Raw genomic sequence first — 19798 nt, forward strand, 5'->3', positions numbered from 1 at the left:
CAAGCGCTGCCCAGTTACTGCTTCTGTAGGTCAAGGTTGACTGACACAGGTGACAGTTACAGCTGGCGTTTTTCAGCACCAGGTCCAGGCCGAGGAGTCCAGGCAGGGTTCACCCAGGGATACGCAGTATCCCTGTTCTCGCTGCAAAACAGAGTTCGCATGAGGGCAGGTGGAGCCATGTTGTAGTGATTGCTCCCTGGCTAAGCAGGCAGTTGGTCAAACTTCCTCTCCTGTCCAGCTCCCTCCCTTCGGGGAGCTGGAGTGGGCCCGCTCCATGTCCCAGGCGGTATCAGACCTCACCCGGGCATCTGGTGCGATCCTGGATAGCTTGGATCGCGGGGCTCTTGTTATGCAGGATGTGGGTATGGATACGTTTTTCAGGAGGGGTGCATGCCCGTGGAAGCTGGTGAGGCCGTCGGGGTCATGGGGCACTTCTAGTTCCTCGCCCTCCCCAGGTATGAGATTGCAACGGTCGTCCAGTGAGTACAGTGGCCCTTGGCGAGAGCTATTGAAGTCCTCATCTTATTCCGATCTGGAGTAGGAGCAGGGGTCAAAGCTGTCGGCTATGGTAGACATCCTCATAGTGGGGATACAGGATACATTCCATATCTCAGAACAGGCTCCTCCTTCTCCGACGTTGTCCCTTTCCGTTTGTCGTCCCAGGTGCCCCTCTAAGACTTTTGTGCCTCATAAGGGTTTCGAGAAGATCCTGTCCAGGGAATGAAAGTCTCTGGAAAAACGCTTTTCCAGGTAAAAGTACCTGGATGTGTTGCATCTCTTCCCCGAGGTTCTGGTGGAAAAGTGGTCGTCCTCCCAGTTGGTTGATCCACCTGTATCCCGGTTGGCGAAGCATACCGTTTTTCCTATGGCAGACGCCTTGTACCTTAAAGATTCTCATGATAGGAGACTGGAATCTTTTGCGCGATCCGCTTTTGAGGCAGCAGGTTCAGGCCCCAGGCCAATTTTTACGGCTTCCTGGGTGACCAGGTAGGGGAAGTCGTGGTGAGGGGTTATGCCATAGAATTGGTGTGGCGCCCTCCCGATCGTTTTTGCCAGGTCCAGAACCCCAAGGTCAACCGAGAAAGCTGAGGCTTTTCTTTGGGTGGTCCACGTTTTGTTTTCCCAGGGCATCGTGCGGGTCCCGGCCGCCGAACACTTCAGGGGTTTCTATTCCAATCTCTTCGTAGTCCCCAAAAAGGACGGGTCTGTCAGGCCAGTTCTGGACCTGAGAAAACTAAATCAGTATGTAAGGGTGCGGCAATTCTGGATGGAATCGCTCTGTTCGGTCATTGTATCTATGGAACAGGGAGAATTTCTCTCCTCAATAGACCAGAGACGTGTATCTTCATGTTGCCATCTGCCAGGCACACCAGCGTTACCTGCGGTTCTCGGTGCAGGAGGATCCCTTCCAGTTTGCGGCGCTGCCCTTCGGACTGGCGACCACCCCCAGGGTTTTTAAGCAGGTCCTTGCTGCTGTAATGGCTATTCTTTATTCCAGAGGGATAGTGGCCATTCCTTCCTTGGACAACATCATGGTGAAAGCTTCAACTCGGTCAGACAATTTGAAGAGAGAGAGCATCATATTGGATACATTGACCAGATTCGGGTGGGTCATCAACCACCAGAAATTGTCTCTGGTACTGTCCTAGCACATGGAATTTCTGGGGATGTCCTTCGATACCCTGCAGGGCCAGGTCTTGCCCCTGGCAGCAAAGCACCAGCATCTATTGGTACAGGTGGGCTCCCTCTGCACCAGGCATCGGGTAACGATTCGGCATGGCATGAAAATTTTGGGGCTAATGGTCTCCATGTTCGAGGCATTCCTGTTTGCCCAGTTTCACTCTTGCCCCCTACAGTGGGCTCTACTGGTGAGGTTGGATGGGTCGACGGGCGACCTTGATCAGAAAATATTAATTCTGACGGGAACGCAGTGCTCGCTTTGGTGATGGCTGGACTTGCGGTTTTAGCAGGGCTGGTCGCTCCTGCCCCGCGGTGGCTGATTAATCAAATAACATTGGCCCATCTACAAACGTCCAGGTGACCAAGCTTTCAGATGGGTCCTAACGCTAAAACCAGGTGGTATAATCTCAACCTGGGAAAGTTGGGTTCCTACCTCTCAGAATGCTTCTCTCTTGGGACTAAGCCTACAAATAAAATCAGGGAAGGTAGATTGGCCAAAGTAATTTTGATTAAATTATATACTAGGAACTTTGCATTATTTAATGTGGTTAGAGTATTCTTCTGATAGTAAATGTATTTTGTGCACTGTTGCCATTTTTGGTTTCTGCTTCTACTGTATGTTGCAGCCATGGTTTAACGTGCACCTATATACTTCTATTGGGATATATTTCCAATGGTTAGTGCTGACCTATTTTATTCTTTTTTGTATAAATATTGTGAGGTTTTGGCTGCCTTCACTTGGTCGCTCACACCTGCCGCCCATTTACCTCCTGTCCCTCCTACTGGACCATATGAATGGTATCATACCTTCCCTGATTTTATTTGTAGGCTTGGTCCCAAGAAAGACGCATTCAAGCTTAGTCGAGCTTTTCGTAAAATTCGAGAGCTCTACTCGAGTAACGAACCCCATTGACTACAATGGGAGACTCAAGCATTTTTGTATGTGGGACGCCAGGTGCCAAGCTTTTTTTTTTTTTTTCTTGGTTCATGTGTTCCCTCTCCCCCTCTCTCTCCCTCCCCCTGCCTGCCAGCCCAAAAATTTGCCATTGGCGCGCGCTGCGGTGGGGAGGGGTCAAAACAGGCACGTCACAGCAGGGAGGAACCAAAAACTGGGGCGGGGTCGAACACGGCGTGATGCTCGTTCGAGTAACAAGCACCATCGAGCACCTCAAGCTCGGCAGAGTACGTTCGTTCAACTCTAGTAAGGACTGGCATAGGAATGTCATGCTCCTTGGTTCAGGAGAGGTCTAGTTAAAAATACGGTGTTTTTGTTCTGAGAATAAAGGTGCGGATAGCAATTAATTCTTTTTTAAAATTATTGTCTGGTATTGCCTTTTTTTCAAAAGTGGCATAATTTGGTACCAATTAAAGGGGTTGTCCCGCGGCAGCAAGTGGGTCTATACACTTCTGTATGGCCATATTAATGCACTTTGTAATGTACATTGTGCATTAATTATGAGCCATACAGAAGTTATAAGAAGTTTTTCACTTACCTGCTCCGTTGCTGGCGTCCTCGTTTCCATAGAGCCGACTAATTTTCGCCGTCTAATGGCCAAATTAGCCGCGCTTGCGCAGTCCGGGTCGTCTTCTTTTCTGAATGGGGCTCCGTGTAGCTCCGCCCCGTCACATGCCGATTCCAGCCAATCAGGAGGCTGGAATCGGCAATGGACTGCACAGACGCCCTGCGGTCCACCGAGTGAGAAGATCCCCGCGGCCATCTTCATCAGGTAAGTAAGAAGTCACCGGAGCGCGGGGATTCAGGTAAGCACTCTCCGGTGTTCTTTTTTAACCCCTGCATCGGGGTTGTCTCGCGCCGAACGGGGGGGGGGGGGGGGGAGGTTGAAAAAAAAAAAAACCCGTTTCGGCGCGGGACAACCCCTTTAATTCCTTTTTTTCAGGTTAAGCAGTTGATTAAGGTCTTTAGGATGGTGTCATATGCCCCTGATTAACGTTCGGCGATCACATTCAGCTTGTTGGAGAAGTTGGTAACGGTATTGCCTGAGATATATATGACAGCATATGAGGTACAGCTGTTTTGGTGTGCCTTTTGTGCTGGCGTTCTTTGGAGCATTAAGGATGGGTGAGTTTTTGGCAAAGTCCAAAATCATTTTTTTCATCCTTATCGTGGTCAGACATGTCGGACCATGGTCATTTTGTAAAAACTTTTCTGCGGCACACAAAAACTGACAAGATGGGTAGAGGGCTTTGGATTCATTTATTTGCTAATGGGCCTAAGGATATTTGCCTGGTGGGTAACTTACAGGTGTTTATGCGCCTGCAGGCGCCAGGTTCCTTGCTGATCCGTAGAGATGGACAATCCTTATCTCTCTTCCAGTTCACAATGGTTCTTCAAAGCTGCTTACAGGTGTTGGTTATGTGGGGTTTAAAATTACTGCACATTCTTTAAGGATTGGAGCAGCGACAGAAGCGTCCAGATGTGGCTTCAATAAAGGAGTCGGCAGATGGGGGTCATCTCGCTTTAAGGCCTCATGTCCACGGGCAAAATATGATTTTAAATCCGCAGCGGATCACGCGCATGCGGATCTGCATCCCATAGGGATGCATTGACCATAAATACCCGCGGATGGTCAATAAAAGTAAATTTTAAAAAAATGGAGCATGAAAAAAAAACGTGTCATGCTCCATTTTCGTGCGGGTCTCCCGCAGGCTTCTATGGAAGCCGCTCGGATCTGCGGGAGACCTAAAATAAGAATAAATTAACCGCAGCGGACCGGGCAGGTCTTCTCTTCTTCATGGCCGGATCTTCTTTCTTCGGCCTGGTGGATGTGCCCGGCGCATGCGCGTGGCACGCTGCCAGCATGCCGAGCACATCCGCCGGCCGAAGAAAGAAAATCCGGCTGTGAAGAAGAGAAGACCTGTCCGGTCCACTGCGGGTAAGTTTATTCTTATTTTCAGCGCTCATGTCCGCGGGGCAGGAGGGACCCGCTACGGATTCTACATGGAGAATCCGTAGCAGGCCTGATTTTCCCCGTGGACATGAGGCCTAAGTTGTACATCCGCCCAAATAAGGTGGTACACTAATTATTATTTTTTCAGTAAATAAGAAAAGGATTGTGTGGATTATTGGACATTTCCTTGTGTACTGGGCCTGGACAAGCAGATCGTTGGTATTCAGAAAATTTGGGACTGGACAGGTCGAAATTTGAAATCTTTTGGTGAGGTTGTAGAGGTGTGAGGTGGAGTGGGCTGATGCCTGAATTAATGTACAGGGAGTCGTGTTGACCTTGTCCAGATGTCTTGATATTGCATCTAGGGAAGGAGAATACATTGGATCTGCTGTGGGACATCAAGCGGGAGATGTGGAACATTAAAGCGAGATTTCCTAAAACAGTGTTAGTTTTATCAGAGATTTACCGCGATTGCTGTGGTCTCTGCCAAGGTTTAGATACATTGAAAAGATCCGGAAGTGCGTTAATCAGGCGGGGTGGGGTGGTTTTTCTTTCAGACATATTGATTTAGAGGGTTTTGTAAAGGGCTTTTATAAGGATGATATGGTACATTTATCTGATATTGCATTGGATATCTTCAATATAGACTTTCAGTCGATGGATGAAGGAGCTGCGGTTGGTTGGGGGGGCATGTCATAAGTGGATGACATGGCCGGGTGGAGATTGTCGCCCGCATTAGGCGGGTGGGCAGATAAATTTGGGGAGAGTTTGGTGGTAAACTTGTGTCTGTAAGACATAGTAACATAGTTTGTAAGATCGAATGAAGACAATGTCCATCTAGTCCAGCCTGTCTATCCTCCTGTGTTGTTGATCCAGAGGAAGGCGAAAAACCCCAAGACAGAGTTGACATTGTAATGTTATGTTCATTTATTGGTTACACTTATCCCCATTGTACATAACCCCGTTAATAAACACCGCGGCCTTTATTCATCCAGTATTGGTGTCCGTGTCTTTTATTATAGGAGTTGGTAAGGTTTAAGATTCCATGTGCTGGACTGCCCTGCCCCTGTGTAACAGCAGCAGCTTGCTCATTTATGCCCTAAATCTTCATGCCACTCTTACCAATGTATTTTCAGTTCAGCTAAGCTGATATAAATCCATAAACTCTGCAGACAGCTAGAGGTGGCAAGTGGCTATGTGCCCATGGGAACCATGCTACCAGTGCAGCGGGTGAATACATTGCTGTTAACAGGGCTGCATTCACACTTTGTGTCGGGGTGTGGTTCTACATAGCGGTGGGTCATGGCGGTGTCGTTGTAGCAACGCTGATGAGAACCCTGTGGAGGAGGCAACATCTTCCCATAGAACGCCTTCCCCATTGTTTTCAATGGGACCTTGAAAGACATCATACGTTACTCGCATGCCGCGTGATATGTTTCCCAGTGAAGCCAATGGAAAGCACTTGTGTCACGTGCATGAGAGCCGCAATTTCACAAGAGCGATGTGATGCCATTTTTAATCAAAAACGCTTTTCAACGCCATGAAAATCGCACATTGGCAAGCGCGCTATCGGACCAAGTCTCTCGGCCTGATATCACGCTCACCCAAGGCTCCCCTCACACAGATGTTTTTTGCATCATTTAGACCTGCGCTGAAACTCTGTCTAATATCGCACTCGGGAATGTGTGATTTTCCCCACGGATGCGAGGAATTTTTGTGTCAAAAACTACTTCCATCACTTCAGGAAAGTAGTGATCCTGCAGCGCCGGAGGATCGGCAAGTGTTTCCCATTGTTTTCAGTGGGAAGTATCGCACTCACGTGCACCTCGCATGCCATGTGATGCTTTCGCCGGCCCCATTGAAGACAACGGGTGATGTAATCCAAGGGAACACCCAAAGATAGGGCATGCGGCAATTTTTTTTTCCCCGTACCGCAATGCACCAATCTCACTCAATATTCTCAGGTGTGTGAAAGCAACCTTAGGATGTATTCACATGGGCAAGCTCGGATTTGGTCAGTTAGAAACTGACAATTTCTGTGTGATTTTATTATTTTTTTTTCATATGTTTGCAATGCATTTTTGCGATTTGCATTAATTTTATATCCGCATTTCACTGCTTTGCACTTCTTGTGGGGTTTTTTTACATGGCCCCAATAGCAATGTGTTAAAAATGCATCACACTTCCATGCAAATCACAGGACCTGCAATTACAATCCGCTTTTATTTTCATGAACCCATAGAAAACAACGAGCAATGCTTGAAGCAGAATTGCTCAAAAATAGGACTTGCAGTAATTTTTCTAACTCAGTCTGAGAAAAATCATTTGTGAGAATGACCTCATTTAAATGAATGGGCTCTTTCCTGTCCATCCCGGAATCAGACAGAACTTGCCCAGGAAAATCACCCGTGTGAATCCAGCCTTAGATGAACTGGTGGAATATTTACTGGCCGCCATCGGGACTGCCGGTCACATCTGTGATCAGCTTTTACTGTACACCAATAGACTGTCTTACCCAAGCGTATTACAAGTGCATTTTTGTGCCCATAGTCCAGACAAATAGCGCAAGCGCAAGTCTACTGACCTGAACCCTCCGCATCATGAAAGTCGTTTCGTGAGTCCAAGTCGGTACACGCACGCTAGAGCTGCGACGCTCATACAGAATACAGACATAAGACTAGAGTAGAGCTGACCGAATATTTTCTGCTTTTTTTCCAGCAATCTCTGCATTTCTCAGCTCTTTTCAGAGGTATTTCTCAGTGTGTCCTCATCAGTATAAGAGGCTCTTATCTACCTGAATGACCCTCAGACGGCAATTACTCGCAGGAATTTTGGGTTTTGCTTTATGCGGATATTCTGTCCTGTATTTTTCTGCCTAAAACCCTTTAGGAAACATATAAAGGCCTTTTACACAGCGAGTGAATGGCGATGAACTAGCGAACGTATATAGTTCGTTTGGCATTTACACTGAACAGTAATTGGGCAGTTTTGATCGTTCATTGTATCATAACCGCCTCTAGCAAACCCTTCTACCACTGCTTACTATTTAGCAAATTGTTACGCCGCCCATTTACACAAAAGGACTTGCAGCAGATCACTGATGATTTTTAGGTCCACATGGAAGATCCAATCAGTGATAATCTAATGATTTATTGCTAATCGTTCGCTCGCTGCGCTCTTTTACACATAACAATTGTCATGCAAACGCCTCGATCTAACAGTTATTCACACAATTAATCATGATGTGCAAAAAGGTCCTAAGTAGAGATGAGCGAACGTGCTCGGCCACGCCCCTTTTTCGCTCGAATACCGCGATTTCCGAGTACTTCCGTACTCGGGCGAAAAAATTCGGGGGGCGCCGTGGCGGCACGGGGGGTAGCAGTGGGGAGTGGGGGGGAGAGGGAGAGAGAGAGGGCTCCCCCCTGTTCCCCGCTGCTACCCCCCGCCCCACCATGCCTCTCCCCGCCCCCCGGCGCCCCCCGAATCTTTTCACCCGAGTACTGAAGTACTCGAAAATGGTGGTACTCGGGCGTGTAAGTACTCGAAACGAGTACGTTCGCTCATCTCTAGTCCTAAGTCCCAATGTGATAGGATCAGTGTGTCCATGATTAAACCCAGTTAGTAGAAGTTCCCGAGGCAATCCCTAAGGCTGGGTTCTCACAGGGCAGATTCTCGACGGAAAACCACCAGGAGAACCACTGTGGCAAAACCCGCGGCGGCTTTAAAGCTGCCCGGCCGCTCGCTCTTCCGCTGCGGGCTGTGCTCCCAGAGAAGAGAGCGCGGCCGTAGTGGGAAAAAAAAGGGACATGCTGCAGTCGGCAAATCCGCGCGGCAGCAGCAGCTTCTGCCGGCTTAGCCGCAGTGGATATGCAGTCCCGTGTGGACGAGATTTCTGAGAATTCTCGTCCACATGGCTGGCTAATGCCAGGATTAGCGGCCGCATGTGGATTTGCCACGGCGAAATTCCGCACAGAATTTCTGCGGTAAATTCGTCCCGTGTGAACCCAGCCTAAGGGCTCCTGCACACTGGCGATTTTTTTTATTTCTAATGTTAAAAATTAGAGATGAGCGAACGTACTCGTCTGAGCTTGATGCTCGTTCGAGTATTAGCGTGTTCGAGATGCTCGTTACTCGTGACGAGTACCACGCGATGTTCGAGTTACTTTCACTTTCATCTCTGAGACGTTAGCGCGGTTTTCTGGCCAATAGAAAGACAGGGAAGGCATTACAACTTCCCCCTGTGACTTTCAAGCCCTATACCACCCCCCTGCAGTGAGTGGCTGGCGAGATCAGGTGTCACCCGAGTATAAAAATCGGCCCCTCCCGCGGCTCGGCACAGATTTATTCTGACATAGAGGAGGGAAAGTGCTGTTGGTGCCGGAGCTGCTATAGGGAGAGTGTTAGGAGTATTTTAGGCTTCAAGAACCCCAACGGTCCTTCTTAGGGCCACATCTAACCGTGTGCAGTAGTGTGGAGGCTGCTTTTTGCAGTGTTGCACTTTTTTTTTTTTTTGTATATCGGCCGTGCAGAGCATTGCGCCCTGCAGTAATTATACATACTCCAGGGCAAGTAGTGGTGGTGAGGCAGGGACAGAAGACATATATATATTGAATATAGGCAGTGGGCCTTTCCAAAAACATTTGGGAAAAAAAATCTATTTGGGCTGCCTGTGACTGTCCTCAGTGTACTGGGTCTGTGCTGGGTGTAGTTGTCCTAATTCATACGCAGCCAGCTAAGTGTTACAGCAGGCTTGCGCAAAATTATTTCCTGGCTCTGTGTTGGCTGTTACATCACCGCTGTATTCCTGTCCACAGTGCAACAGTCTGCAGTTATTTTACATACTCCAGGGCCAGTAGTGGTGACGCAGAGAGAGAAGACATATACAGTGTATATAGGCAGTGGGCCTTTTCCAAAAACATTTGGGAAAAAAAATCTATTTGGGCTGCCTGTGACTGTCCTCATTGTACTGGGTCTATGCTGGGTGTAGTTGTCCTCCTAATTCATACGCAGCCAGCTAAGTGTTACAGCAGGCTTGCGCAAAATTATTTCCTGGCGTTCCGTAAGCGAAGTCAGCCTCCAACCACAGGCCAATAAGCGGCACATTTAATTACAGCGTTCTGTTTCTGCACTACTGGTAATACACCATGCTGAGAGGTAGGGGTAGGCCTAGAGGACGCGGAGGCCCAAGTCAGGGTGTGGGCACAGGCCGAGCACCTGATCAAGGTGTATCGCAGCCGACTGCTGCGGGATTAAGAGAGAGGCACGTTTCTGGCGTCCCCACATTCATCTCACAATTAATGGGTCCACGCGATAGACCTTTATTAGAAAATGAGCAGTGTGAGCAGGTCCTGTCGTGGATGGTAGAAAGTGCATCCAGCAATATATCGAACACCCAGAGTTCTGCGCCGTCCACTGCTGCAACTCTGAATCCTCTGGCTGCTGCTCCTCCTTCCTCCCAGCGTCCTCACTCCATTACAATGACACATTCTGAGGAGCAGGCAGACTCCCAGGAACTGTTCCCGGGCCCCTGCCCAGAATGGGCAGCAAGGGTTCCGAATCCTCTCCCACTGGAGGAGTTTGTTGTGACCGATGCCCAACCTTTGGAAAGTTCCCGGGGTCCGGGGGATGAGGCTGGGGACTTCCAGCAACTGTCTCAAGACCTTTCAGTGGGTGAGGAGGACGATGACGATGAGACACAGTTGTCTATCAGTGAGGTAGTAGTAAGGGCAGTAAGTCCGAGGGAGGAGCGCACAGAGGATTCGGAGGAAGAGCAGCAGGACGATGAGGTGACTGACCCCACCTGGTTTGCTACGCCTACTGAGGACAGGTCTTTAGAGGGGGAGGCAAGGGCAGCAGCAGGGCAGGTTGCAAGAGGCAGTGCGGTGTCCAGGGGTAGAGGCAGGGCCAGACCGAATAATCCACCAACTGTTTCCCAAAGCGCCCCCTCGCGCCATTCCACCCTGCAGAGGCCGAGGTGCTCAAAGGTCTGGCAGTTTTTCACTGAGTGCAGACGACCGACGAACAGTGGTGTGCAACCTTTGTCGCGCCAAGATCAGCCGGGGAGCCACCACCACCAGCATGCGCAGACATATGATGGCCAAGCACCCCACAAGGTGGGACGAAGGCCGTTCACCGCCTCCGGTTTGCACCGCTGCCTCTCCCCCTGTGCCCCAACCTGCCACTGAGATCCAACCCCCCTCTCAGGACACAGGCACTACCATCTCCTGGCCTGCACCCACACCCTCACCTCCGCTGTCCTCGGCCCCATCCACCAATGTCTGTCAGCGTACCGTCCAGCCGTCGCTAGCGCAAGTGTTGGAGCGCAAGCGCAAGTATGCCGCCACGCACCCGCACGCTCAAGTGTTAAACGTGCACATAGCCAAATTTATCAGCCTGGAGATGCTGCCGTATAGGGTTGTGGAAACGGAGGCTTTCAAAAGTATGATGGCGGCGGCCCCGCGCTACTCAGTTCCCAGTCGCCACTACTTTTCCCGATGTGCTGTCCCAGCCCTGCACGACCACGTCTCCCGCAACATTGTACGCGCCCTCACCAACGCGATTACTGCCAAGGTCCACTTAACAACAGACACGTGGACAAGCACAGGCGGGCAGGGCCACTATATCTCCCTGACAGCACATTGGGTGAATTTAGTGGAGTCTGGGACAGAGTCAGAGCCTGGGACCGCTCACGTCCTACCCACCCCCAGAATTGCGTGCCCAGCTCGGTGGTGGTATCTGCGGCGGTGTATGCTTCCTCCACTAAACCACCCTCCTCCTCCTCCGCAACCTCTGTCTCGCAATCAAGATGTGTCAGCAGCAGCACGTCGGCAGCAGTCGGTGTCGCGCGGCGTGCCAGCACAGCGGTGGGCAAGCGTCAGCAGGCCGTGCTGAAACTACTCAGCTTAGGAGATAAGAGGCACATGGCCCACGAACTGCTGCAGGGTCTGACAGAGCACTCTGACCGCTGGCTTGCGCCGCTGAGCCTCCAACCGGGCATGGTCGTGTGTGACAACGGCCGTAACCTGGTGGCAGCTCGGCAGCCTCACGCACGTGCCATGCCTGGCCCATGTCTTTAATTTGGTGGTTCAGCGCTTTCTGAAAAGCTACCCACGCTTGTCAGACCTGCTCGGAAAGGTGCGCCGGCTCTGCGCACATTTCCGCAAGTCCCACACGGACGCTGCCACCCTGCAACATCGGTTTAATCTGCCAGTGCACCAACTGCTGTGCGACGTGCCCACACGGTGGAACTCTACGCTCCACATGTTGGCCAGGCTCTATGAGCAGCGTAGAGCTGTAGTGGAATACCAACTCCAACATGGGCGGTGCAGTGGGAGTCAGCCTCCTTAATTCTTTACAGAAGAGTGGGCCTGGTTGGCAGACATCTGCCAGGTCCTTGGAAACTTTGAGGAGTCTACCCAGATGGTGAGCGGCGATGCTGCAATCATTAGCGTCACCATTCCTCTGCTATGCCTCTTGAGAAGTTCCCTGCAAAGCATAAAGGCAGATGCTTTGCGCTTGGAAACGGAGGCGGGGGAAGACAGTATGTCGCTGGATAGTCAGAGCACCCTCCTGTCTATATCTCAGCGCGTTGAGGAGGAGGAGGAGCATGAGGAGGATGAGGAGGAGGGGGAAGAGACAGCTTGGCCCAATGCTGAGGGTACCCATGCTGCTTGCCTGTCATCCTTTCAGCGTGTATGGCATGAGGAGGAGGAGGATCCTGAAAGTGATCTTCCTAGTGAGGACAGCCATGTGTTGCGTACAGGTACCCTGGCACACATGGCTGACTTCATGTTAGGATGCCTTTCTCATGACCCTCACGTTACACGCATTCTGGCCACTACGGATTACTGGGTGTACACACTGCTCGACCCACAGTATAAGGAGAACCTTTCCACTCTCATTCCCGAAGAGGAAAGGGGTTCAAGAGTGATGCTATACCACAGGACCCTGGCGGACAAACTGATGGTAAAATTCCCATCCGACAGCGCTAGTGGCCGAAGACGCAGTTCCGAGGGCCAGGTAGCAGAGGCGGCGCAGAGATCAGGCAGCATGTACGGCACAGGCAGGGGAACACTCTCTAAGGCCTTTGACAGCTTTCTGGCTCCCCAGCAAGACTGTGTCACCGCTCCCCAGTCAAGGCTGAGTCGGCGGGAGCACTGTAAAAGGATGGTGAGGGAGTACGTAGCCGATCGCACGACCGTCCTCCGTGACGCCTCTGCCCCCTACAACTACTGGGTGTCGAAGCTGGACACGTGGCCTGAACTCGCGCTGTATGCCCTGGAGGTGCTTGCTTGTCCTGCGGCTAGCGTCTTGTCAGAGAGGGTGTTTAGTGCGGCTGGGGGAATCATCACAGATAAGCATACCCGCCTGTCAACCGACAGGCTTACACTCATCAAGATGAACAAAGCCTGGATTTCCCCAGACTTCTCTTCTCCACCAGCGGACAGCAGCGATACCTAAACAATACGTAGGCTGCACCCGCGGATGGAAGCATTGTTCTCTATCGCCATCAAAAATGTGGACCTTTTAGCTTCATCAATCTGTGTATAATATTTATCCTCCTCCTCCTGCTCCTCCTCCTGAAACCTGACATAATCACGCCGAACGGGCAATTTTTCTTAGGCCCACAAGGCTCAGTCATATAATTTTTGTAAACAATTTTTATACGTTTCAATGCTCATTAAAGCGTTGAAACTTAATAATAATAATAATAATAATAATAATCTTTATTTGTATAGCGCCAACTTATTCCGCAGCGCTTTCAGGCATGGATAAATGCAAAACAATACAACAATTACAATATAAGGTACATTGGGTTAGACACAAATGGGTTGAGGGTGGTACAGGAGGGGCAGGGGGTGGGGAACACAGGCAATAGGAAATATTATGTACAGATCATTTATCAGAAGGCAAACAGGGTGGAGCACCATAGTGAGGGGCGAGGGACTAGGTCAGGAGATTTGGTATGCTTCCCTGAAGAGGTGCGTTTTTAAGGCACGTCTGAAATTTCGTGCATCGGGAATTGTCCGGATGCCTTGGGGTAGAGCATTCCAGAGGATGGGTGCTGCTCTAGTGAAGTCCTGTAGGCGAGCATGAGAGGTTCGTATTACAGGGGTGTTTAGTCTGAGGGTGTTAGCCGATCGGAGTGAGCGGGCTGGGTGGTGTACTGACAGGAGGGAGGTGATGTATGGTGGTGCAGCGCCATGCAGAGCTTTGTGAGTGAGGTAGAGGAGTTTAAATTTAGTTCTGCAGTGGATGGGCAGCCAATGCAGCGACTGGCATAATGCAGAGGCGTCGGAGTAACGACTGGATAGAAAAATGAGTCTAGCTGCTGCATTTAGTATGGATTGGAGCGGAGCGAGTCTAGTGCGGGGGAGGCCAATGAGTAGCGAGTTGCAGTAGTCAAGCCGGGAGTGGATGAGCGCAACCACGAGCGTCTTTAGCGTGTCCGTGGTTAGGAACGGACGTATTTTAGCAATATTTCTGAGGTGCATGTGGCATGTTTGGGCCAGAGATTGGATATGGGGGGCAAAGGAGAGGTCAGAGTCCAGTGTGACGCCAAGGCAACGGGCATGCCGTCGGGGGGTTATGATGGTGCCAGACACTGGAATGGAGATGTTGAGGGGAGGTCGGTTAGAAGGTGGAAAGACAAGGAGGTCAGTTTTAGAGAGGTTTAGTTTGAGAAAAAGGGAGGACATAGTATTAGAGACAGCAGACAGACAGTCGGTGATATTTTGGAGGAATGGTCCAGAGATTTCACGAGAGGAGGTGTATAGTTGGGTGTCGTCAGCATAGAGATGGTATTGGAGGCCGAATCTGTGGATGGTTTGTCCAATTGGGGCAGTATAGATAGAGAAAAGAAGGGGACCAAGGACCGAGCCCTGGGGTACCCCGACAGCGAGAGGAAGTGGAGCAGAGATAGAACCAGCAAAGGAAACACTGAAAGAGCGGTCAGAGAGGTAGGAGGAGAACCAGGAGAGAGCAGTATCCTTTAGACCAATAGAGTGGAGCATAGTGAGAAGGAGATTATGGTCGACCGTGTCAAATGCAGCAGACAGGTCAAGGAGGATTAGTAGAGAGTAATATCCTCTCGACTTTGCAGTCATCAGGTCATTTGTTACTTTTGTAAGGGCAGTTTCGGTCGAGTGTAGAGAGCGGAAACCAGACTGGAGGGGGTCGAGGAGTGAGTTGTCAGAGAGAAAGCGAGTAAGCCGGGAGTAGACCAGGCGTTCCAGTAATTTGGAGATAAAGGGGAGGTTTGAGACGGGTCGGTAGTTAGCAGCATTAGTCGGGTCCAGGGTTGGTTTTTTAAGCAGAGGAGATATAATGGAGTGTTTGAATGAGGAGGGAAAAGTGCCAGAGGTTAGGGAGAGGTTGCAGATTGTGGTAAGGTGAGTAATGAGAGCTGGGGAAAGGGAGCGGAGGAGGTGAGAGGGGAGAGGGTCGCTGGCGCAGGTGGTAGGGCGGGCAGTGGAAAGGAGCCTGGAGACTTCTTCCTCTGTCGTTGGTTCTAACGTAGATAGTGAGTAGGTGCTGGGTGCAGTGCTGATGAAGCTGGGATCAGGGCTAACCACGCAGCTTTCACCTCAACCAATTTTTATTTTAACTGGGCTGCCTCCAGGCCTAGTTACCAATTAAGCCACATTAACCAAAGCGATAAATGGGTTTCACCTGCCCTCTTGGTTGGGCATGGGCAATTTTTCGGACGTACATTAGTACTGTTGGTACACCAATTTTTTGGGGCCCTCGCCTACAGTGTAATCCAATTAATTTTTTGCCCACCTGCATAAAAGCTGACGTTACATCAGCTGTGTTGGGCACTGCAATGGGATATATTTATGTACCGCCGGTGGGTTCCAGGGAGCCACCCATGTCGTGGGTCCACACGGAATTCCCATTGCGGAGTTGTACCTGCCTTTGACTATTTATAAAAAACCGCGGTCTGACTGGGGCATGCAGACACCTTGACAGAATGAATAGTGTGTGGCACATAGGTTTCCCATTGCTATGCCCACGTGTGCAGCTCCTCATGGCGGTGGCACAGGATTATATTTCTCATTGCTTCTGTACAGCATTGTGGGCTATCACCCCGCCCCTTTTAAAGAGGGTCGCTGCCTAGCCATGCCAACCCTCTGCAGTGTGTGCCTGCGGTTCCTCCTCATGGCAGACGCACTTATAAATAGACATGAGTGTGGCGTGGCATGAGGGCAGCTGAAGGCTGCGCAGGGACAGTTTGGTGTGCGCTGTGGACACTGGGTCGTGCGGGGGTAGGGGGGTGGGCAGCATGTAACCCAGGAAAAGTGGCAGCGGAGTGTCATGCAGGCAGTGATTGTGCTTTGTTGGAGGTAGTGTGGTGCTTAGCTAAGGTATGCATTGCTAATGAGGGCTTTTCAGAAGTAAAAGTTGTTGGGGGGGGGCACTCTTGCCGCTATTGTGGCTTAATAGTGGGACCTGGGAACTTGAGATGCAGCCCAACTTGTAGCCCCTCGCCTGCCCTATCCGTTGCTGTGTCGTTCCTATCACTTTCTTGAATTCCCCCGATTTTCACAAATGGAAACCTTAGCGAGCATCGGCGAAATACAAAAATGCTCGAGTCGCCCATTGACTTCAATGGGGTTCGTTACTCGAAACGAACCCTCGAGCATCGCAATAATTTCGTCCCGAGTAACGAGCACCCGAGCATTTTGGTGCTCGCTCATCTCTATTAAAAATGCATCACATTGCACAAAAATTGCAAGTTCGTGCTTTGTGGTGCAATAAAAAGGAGGCTCCATAGGGAAATATGGGAGATTTAAAAAAAAACTAAAAACGCAGAAAGATGTGGCATGCCGCAATTTTTATTTCTCGCAACATCGCATGAGTGAAAACAATGCAAATGTGAAGGAAACAATTGAAAATCATTGGTTTCATGATTATGCGTCTTCACTCACTCTTGCGCAATTTTCCCGCCAGTGTGCAGGCGCCCTCAATGCACCTTTCACACCAGACGGAATATTCTGCAACAACATTGTGGAATATCCCTCCTGCGGAATATTCAGCACCAAAATCTGCAGTGCAACTTGCAGATTTTGATGCAGAAAGTCTGCACAATTAGCAGTGCGAATTTTGGTGCAGAATTCCGGGACGGCATATTCTGTAATGGTTGCAGAATATGCGGTCCCATGTGAAAAGTTCCTTACGGTTTTTACAGTTCTACCTTGCTACCCTCGTTGTGGAACAGCACAATGATAGGCAATATGGCCACCATTACAGTTGTCACATTTGTTGTCACCTAGCTTTTCCTATGCTGCTTTCTGTACTTCCAGCAGGGAGAGCTGGCCAATTCTCCCCAGCGCAAGCAGAGAGAAGAGGGATCCCGATTTGATTCCCCTGATTTCAGTTGTAACAATGTGCTAAGAATGCCAATACAATTGAATTACCAAGTGCAGGTGGACGCAAGGGAGTATTCTACTATCTGCCCACCATTCACCACTTCCTATTGTATGCAGAGATTATATGTCGCCTTTGTACAAGTCCCAGTGCAATTATAGACTCACTCATTGATATCCGCAATGTATCTGTCCCTCACACTGTCTTCACACAGGCAGTATTAGCTCTCATGTCGCATTTCTCATAGCTTGCACAATTTATTGGCTGTGAAGTAATAACCCATCAAGTGCAAACACTAGTTATTCACCATGAGTCCTAACGAGGAGAGCTTACCCACTTCACTGTACAATCTACAGGGACTCTATCAGAAGACAAGAGATTGGTAAGTGGCATTTATTTCTGGAGTAGGGAATATTTTTTTTTTTGTTCAGGGGGCACAGTGTATACTATAATTCATTTCAGAGGCACAGTGTGAATTAGAAAGAATTCTAGTGATCACGGGCATACCCTGTTTCCCTGAAAATAAGACATACCCTGAAAATAAGACCTAGCATGATTTTCCAGAATTTTTGAGGATGCAAAATTATTTTTCAGGCTTTTTGAGGATGCTTGAAATATAAGCCCTACTCCAAAATTAAGCCCTGCTAACAGTTAATTAAAAAAGTCAATTTAAATAGTGTCCAGGCAGCTATACATGTAAAAAAGTTAAACCTGTTTGAACAAAAATTAATATAAGACACTGTCTTATTTTCGGGGAAACACGGTAGTAGAATAAAATACAAGGACCCAGTGTGTGTTCTAATTAATTTCATGGGAAACAAGTATGTTCATTTCTGGAGGAACAGTATATTATTGATTTCAGGAGACACAGAGATTAGCGCTACTACAGGTTACACAGTGCTTGGTGCTATTATTTTCAGAGGGGCTAAAGATGTCTGGACTGCATACACTGAAGAAGCAAGAATTAGATAGAGAAGTCATGAGGGTCTGGACCAGATGGAGAATATAAGGAATAACTTTATTCAGAGGTCGCATGGACCAGCTGTTCTGACATCCGATAGTGGCTTGAAAAAGACCTATATAGTGGAAACATCGCCTACTACAAGATTATGGAACAATACAATCTAATATTATATTATTCCCCATTTATGCTGCCACTGCTTATTTTTTCTCTGCCCTGGGAGTCACTGCATGTCCTTGTATATTCTGCTTCTGACTGTGTTGTATCAGTATTATATCCCCAACTTTCAGCATACCTTTACTATTGTTCAGGTTATACTGGGAGCTGTAGTCTCACATGGTAAAATCTGCTATAGCGTGTGTTAACCTGACTTGGCAATTCTTTGATTATTATTGTTAAAGTGCAAATAGCCTTCTATGGCGTGCTACACTAGGTAGGGAACCTGTTAGTAAAAATTTGTATCCAAGCCCTATAAATTGAAATGTTAACAAAATTGGGGATATTTCGTTTAGAGAAAAGACGGCTGAGGGGCGACCTAATAACTATGTATAAGGCCGCCTGCACACGGCAGAGTCGGATTGCGCATGTGGGAGCCTGCAGTGGAATCCGACCCTGGCAGCAGTGGCGTCTGGCGTACCTATCATTTATCCTCTTCATCTGTACTGCAGATGGTCTGCATGGCTCACTGTCAGACATGTGCAGTACAGATTTTTTTTGCAAGTGTTTACTTTTTCCTCACTATCGCTAGGCGATGAGTCGGAATCCGCGACCTGTCCACAATGTTAAGTGCAGATGGGCCGCGGGTCGAACAGCTTCCACTGACTTCAATAGAAGCCATCCGTGCGGACACTGCACAAAAATGGAGCATGCTCTGATTTTTCCTCCGAGAGCAGAAAGTGCAATTGGTTTTCGCTCGTGTGCATGAAGAATCGATTTCCCATAGCATGCTATGGACGGTACTTGATGCGGATCCGCAGTGCAGACGCTCGCCGCAGATTCCGCAGCAAAAATTCGCCTGTGTGCAGGCGGAATATATCAGAGGCCAATACAGAGATCTCTCCCATCATCTATTTATACTCAGGACTGGGACTATAACAAGGGGGAAACCTCTACGTCTAGAGGAAAGAAGCTTTCTACACCGACATACAAGGGAGTTCATTACTGTAAGAGCAGTGAGACTTTCAAGAGTGGCCTGGACGCCTTTGCAGCGTCCCGTTGGGTGACCCCGGACACATGGCATACGCTGGGGAGCTGGGAGGGCAAGATGCTGGCTTGTCACGGTGGCACTTACCACACTCCCTACCGGATGGCCGCACACAGCCAAGGCCAGGGCAGCACTGGGCCTCTTCCGGCCACCTCTGGCATGGGGATGCCCAATAAGTAGGACAGGTGAAGGGGTTGTCAGGGATGATGCCACCATTCCGGCACCCACCGGTATGGACATCTGCGGGGAAATAATTGGGCCACAATGTTATCGTACCTCAGGTCCCTGGGAACTGTCAGGGCTTTTTCACAGGAGCGTAGGCCGAGTGCGGCGATTATACGCTGCACCTGGAATATCGTTGAGTGGGGGCAGACAGTTTAGCTCTGCTAAACTGCCTTCGCCTTTCTGCCCCCTCACCAGCTCTCGGAAAGGGGAGGGGGCGGAAGCTAGTGTGCTATGCTCCCGCCCCCTCTCCACCCCTTGTTGGCTGCCAGCAATGGGAGGGGGGCAGGAGCTAGAGAGGGGGAGGGAAGAGGTGGGAGTTTAGCAGTCACGCTGCTAAACTCCCTCCCACCTCCCTTCTCTGGCAGCTGTCATTGGCTCCCATAGGAGTCTGTGGCAGCAGCCGTATTCTGGATGGAAAAGATAGTTCCAGAACTATCTTTTCTGGCCGCA

Source organism: Eleutherodactylus coqui, chromosome 6 (genome assembly GCF_035609145.1).
Source record: "Eleutherodactylus coqui strain aEleCoq1 chromosome 6, aEleCoq1.hap1, whole genome shotgun sequence".
Lineage (NCBI taxonomy): Eukaryota > Metazoa > Chordata > Amphibia > Anura > Eleutherodactylidae > Eleutherodactylus > Eleutherodactylus coqui.